Raw genomic sequence first — 5,762 nt, forward strand, 5'->3', positions numbered from 1 at the left:
GGATATAAGGTCAGCATACAAAAACACAATTATTTTTCTATAATACTAGCATAAAACAGGTAAAAACACAATATTAAATAATTAATTACATAGGAAAAAAATCTGTAAAATCTTAGGGAACAACTTGTATGACTTCATTGTTAGGACCTATGGAAACATTACTGAATTAGTAAAGAAGACATGCATGCAGCAAAATACCGTTGGCTGGAAGAAATAAACATGATGAAGTCATTTGTGCCTAAATTTCCCCATATATTTAATACAACAACAATTAGAATTCCACTCAAGTTAGTATTAAAATTTATGTGGAAATGCAAATTATCAGGAACAGTCAGGAAAATATGTTATTAGAAGGATTCCAGAGGACTTCCAATAGCAGATTTCACATCCTTAAATAAGGCTAGATTATTTTAACTGTTGTATCATCAATGCATGCATAGACAGAAAGACCAATAAAATAAATGAAAGTAAATTCAATACACAGCCTCACCCATATAATTGCACTTGATTTCAAACAAAATCTCCACTGCAATATAAAAAGGAAAGAAGAGTTTTCAGTAAAAAGACTTTGTTCAATTAGTTTCCTATGTAAAACATGGACCATAGTCATTTAATTGCAATATATGTAGAAATTAAATGGATGTGTCATAAATAGAAATGTGTAAGCTAAAATCACACAGTCCCTTGAAAAAAGAAAAAGAACACAATATCTTTATTATTTAGGACAAGCCCAATTTTCCAAAATGGATTGCAAAATTATAATACTAAGAAATAAATAATATCACTCTTTTCAAAATTAAAACTTGTTTTTTATCAAAATACACCATAGGAGAGTGAAAAGGAAATCCTGAGAGAGTACATTTGAAACACTTGCACCCTACAAAGTACTGGTATCAGTAATTTGTAAAAAAAATGAAACAAAGATAACACATTGAATAACTTCTAAAATCAGTATGATACAGTAAATAAACCTATTAAGGGAAAAAAAGGCAAGATACCTGAAAAAACAGTTCACAAAAGAGTATGTCATAACATCCAAAAAATACATAAATACATTTCAATAATTATTCATTATTAGATAAGTGCAATTTAAGATTATTTCATATCACTATACTCCCACAAGGATAGCTTTTAGCTTTTAAGTTTTACTCAAAGATTACTTTGAACAATTCAAAATTTGATATGAGCATAAGGAAACTAAAACTTTCATTTGCTTTATGGACTATATGTTGCTATAAAAACTTCAGAAAAATAAGTGCAATAAATACTAAATTTTAGTTATGCATTCTCTGTGATGCAGCAATTCCATTCCTGAGGGATTAGGTCTACTGGAGGATATGTAATAGCTTGTCTTGGCTATTTATTCGTTATAGATATTAGGTAAAAACACCCCAGATATTATGGTTCATTATATAATGGCACATTCAGCATTCACACAATGTATTCTATAAGTAGTAAGGGAAGGGAAGGAATTTGAAGGGGGGATAAGAGTGGGAAGGGGGGAGAAGGATGAGAAAAATGGATACAATAAGGGAAAGATACCAGACTCTCTGTAAGTTAAACCAATATACACAAATATGAAAGATACAGAGCTATACTCTTAAGATACCAACATTTTTTATGTTATACCTTTTTTTAAAGAATCTGTGATACACTTAAAGGGGTACTGTATGTAAGCAGGAATGACAGGTTGATTTCACACTTAAATTCAATCAATGTAATTAATATCATTATATATTAAAAATAAAATAGGCTAATAATAAAATTCAATACCAATTTGTAATAAACTGTCTAGCAGACTAGAAAAGAAAAAATAATTCTATAAATAATTACATACAAATTTCTACATATAGGAAGATGGTGAATAGGCAGAACTCAGAGAATTTTTAGGGCAGTGAAAATACCTGGTGATGGATATATGTCACTATATTTTTCTACACAAGCTGCTGGTGAGCATGTTAGAGATGCCACTATCCATGATCCAGCACCAGTTTTGCAGACTAGGGGATTGTGTTGATCTGCTGGACCTGGGTCCAGGGAGCCCTGGCAATGGACTGAGCCTGGTCGTGCCCAGCTGGGGTGTCCCAGAGGAGCCAAGGATCAAAATGCTTCATGGTACCACCATCCTGGCCTCCAAGCTTCTCCAGGATCCATTGTTGCAGCAGACCCCTGGGCCACAGCAGGTGCCTGCATTGCCCCCCAGACAGTAAAAAAGGTGATAGAGATCAACCCATACCTGCTGGGCACCAGGGATGTAGGTGCAGTGAATTGCAACTTCTGGGACAGGTTCCTGGCTCAGAAGAGATGCATCTATGAGCTACAAAACAAGGAACACATCTTGGTAGCAGCTGCTTCCAAGCTGCTTGCCAACATGGTGTATCAGTATAAAGTCATGGGGCTGTCTGTGAGCACTATGATCTGTGGGTAAGAGAGGCCCTGTCCTCTACTACATGGACAGTGAAGGAAACTGGATCTTGTGGGTGGGCTTCTCTGTAGGCTCTGGATCTGTGCATGCTTATGGGTTCATGGATCAGGGTTACTCCTCTGACCTGGAGGTGGAACAGGTTTATGATCTGGTCTGTCAAACTCTCTACTGAGCCACCTAAAGTGATGCCTACTCAGGAGGGTCAGTCAACCTCTACCATGTGTGGATCCAAATCTCCAGTGACAATGTAGCTTATATACATTATAAATATACTGAATCTTTCCCCTGTAGGAGGGTGTATATGGCTGTTTGCATTTTGGGGGGTGACTGTTGGTAACATGGTTACAGCTTGCCATCCTTTTGTGGAGTGGTCCCCAATTGTACTGATCACTTTTTTAAGCTCTGGTGCAATGACCACAATGTATTATCAGTTGTTAATGAGCTGCTGCATAAGTAATTATTTGTTTTACTTGGATGTTAACATTATACTACTTGACCTCAAAGAAACAACAAAAAAAATCTACATAAAATATCTAGTGCAACACTGAAACACTGTAATCTACCCCTTTGAAAAAGATCTCAAATGAGGATATCCAGTCTCTCCACTAATAGTCAGAATATATTGGACATAGTAATTATTTCACTATGATAAAGAAATAAAAGTACAAAAAAAATTAGAAACTGCCATTTAAAAAATTGGTGAATCATTATGCAACTACAGATGTGATAAATTCATTTGGGTAATAAAAAATAAAAATAAAAAAACCTTCCACCCCTGAAAAAAAATTGGTGAATATTATGATTAACTACACAGTGAAAGAGCTATACAGAATGTAGAAAAAATGATGAGTGAATTTAGTGAAGTTACTGGATACAAAGATTTAGAAAAATCAACTTCATTTCTACATCCTACTCACAGTAATTAGAAAATAAAATTGAAAGATTATGACAATTACAAAACCACAAAAAAGAAACCTAAATCAGGGATAAAAGTAACAAAAAGATCTAAGCCTTCAGCAATCACAGGTATAAAAATTTAATACTTTTTAAAAAATTTTTGGCCATGCTCTCAGCATGTGGAAGTAGCCTGGATTGAACCCACACCACAACAGTTGCACCAAATCCTTAACCCATTAAACCAACAGGGAACTCTTGAAAAATTTGACAATTGTAAAATAAGTAAATAAATGAAAACTGATACCAAATTTGTCTATGCAGTGGAAAACTTATTACTGCAGCAAAGTCTAAAATCTTCAGATTGATCTATAAATTCAATATAATCCCACATAAATCCTCCCTCCCTCCTGTCCTTTCTTCCTGTTTATTTTATTCCTCCCGCCTTTCCTTCACTCCTTTTTCCTTCCTTCCCTTCACTCCCTTCCTTTTTCTTCCTTTTAGAACTTTGAAGGCTTATTGTAAAATTGATTCAGAAAGTAAAGCACAAAAACAGCAAAGATAATCTTGAAGAGAGAGAATAAATTTTAAAAAGTTACATGTCACATGCCAGATACTGTGGCATATTATAAAGATTTAGTAATGAAGAAAACATTTTTATGAAGACAGACCAATCATTGAAATAAGTAAGTAATTTCAGAAACTGATCCATCCACTCATCTGTTGTTACCTGACTTATGCTATTCTCCAAAAGAGAAGAAAATATCTTTTCAGTAAATGATATTAGGTAATTTGCATATTAAATTTGAGAAAAGCATAAAAGAATTGGACATCTACACAATATCCTGAACAGAATCAATTCTACTCAGGCTAAAGATACTAATGTGAAATGCAAACTTAGACATTTTGGTGGACAGCAAGGTGGGAAATTTTTGTGATATTGGAACATGCACAATTTTTTAAATAGAACACTCAAAGTGATAACTATATGATACTTTAAAAGATTAATTGGACTATTTTATGAAACAGAATACTAGAGAATGAACAATCTAGAAGTACATATTACAATATATAGTAAATTAAGTAAAATAATCCAGACAAAACAAAAAATAATATATAGAATTTCCTTTATATAAAATAACAAAAATAGTTGACAATGACATGTTAATAGAATTCAGAATATTATGTGTGTGTGTGTGTATGTGTGTGTGTGTGTGTATGTGTGTTTGCATGAATGTGTGTGTATATGTAAAGGGACAGTTCAGGGTAAAAAGAAGAATAAAGGATTCTTCTGGAGACCTAATAATGTTTTAATTTATTTTTAATTGTTATTGGTGTTTAATCTGGATTCTGACTACACAGCTCTGTTATGATTGTAATTTCAGCATGCAGTCCTATCCACATTGCCTAATATTCATGCCTAAGTACCTTATTTTCTGAGGTGTGACTGTATCTGGCGTGTTGTCTTCATTTGGTTTCCATGTGGCCATTGTGGCATGGAGGAGCCTGTGCCCTGTCATGTGTGCTTGCTGAGCCCACTGTCCTCCTACCTGTGCTTTTCCTACTTCCCTGAGACTTTCTAGTCATCAACATCCTCTGCAAATGAGGAGTGTGATTTCTTCCCTCCCAATCTGTCTGTATTTTCTTTCCTTTGGAAGCAGCTGGGATTCTCAGGGCTTCTCTGCAGGGGGTGGGGTAGAAAGAGCAGGCTTGCTGTGTCACTCCAACCCCAGGGAAAGGCGAGGGGCAGAACTGGGAACTGCCTCACATGCTGTCCAAAGAGACCTCAGACGTGGTGGCCAGTGTTACAACACAGGACTAGTCTTTGTCTGTAGTGATCATAGTGTGGCTGGCTCCACAGATGGGAGCAGATGGTGACACTGGATGGGCCCCCCAGACCAGATGACACAGGATTTAAGGCCAAGTGAGGGACTTATACTCAGTGCAGGATCTGATGAAGTTCAAGGTAGACAGAGAGCACCAGAAAAACAGAGAGAGAGAGAGAGAAATAGAAGTTGTGACAGCAAAGGAGGTCTTCTTTTGTGACTCTGTCACTTTGCAGTGGGACCTGTGTTGGGACATATACTGACCAGCTGCAGAGAAGTGACTGGACATGGAGCAAGGTCCCACTGCTTGCCCATTCCAGCTGCATCTCAGCACTCCTGAAGCACCAGGTTCTTGGAATCATGCTGGGGCACAGCAGGTGCCATGCAGCACCTGACAGGAGCTATGCTATCCTCAGAGTTTTGGGTGTGGGGCAATGGAGTTCCTTTGGTTTTCATGGCACTTTCAATACTGTAGGGATCAGAAAATCATAAGTGGTAGATGGTCACACAATGTGGTGATTTGGATGCATCCTGGTTGGCATCTCCTCAGGAACTTCTGGCCTGGCCCAAGCTTGGATCAGTCAGGAGAGTGGAGTTTTGGCCAGTCTCCCAGTACT

At 36.5% G+C, this 5,762-nt stretch overlaps 1 pseudogene; it reads left to right on the forward strand.

The window, feature by feature from the left end:
• Window positions 1-1,955: 1,955 nt before the first annotated feature.
• Window positions 1,956-2,762, forward strand: LOC125112942 (proteasome subunit beta type-5-like; annotated as a pseudogene).
• The last annotated feature ends 3,000 nt before the right edge of the window (window positions 2,763-5,762 follow it).

The sequence above is a fragment of the Phacochoerus africanus genome, chromosome 12 (genome assembly GCF_016906955.1).
Source record: "Phacochoerus africanus isolate WHEZ1 chromosome 12, ROS_Pafr_v1, whole genome shotgun sequence".
NCBI lineage: Eukaryota > Metazoa > Chordata > Mammalia > Artiodactyla > Suidae > Phacochoerus > Phacochoerus africanus.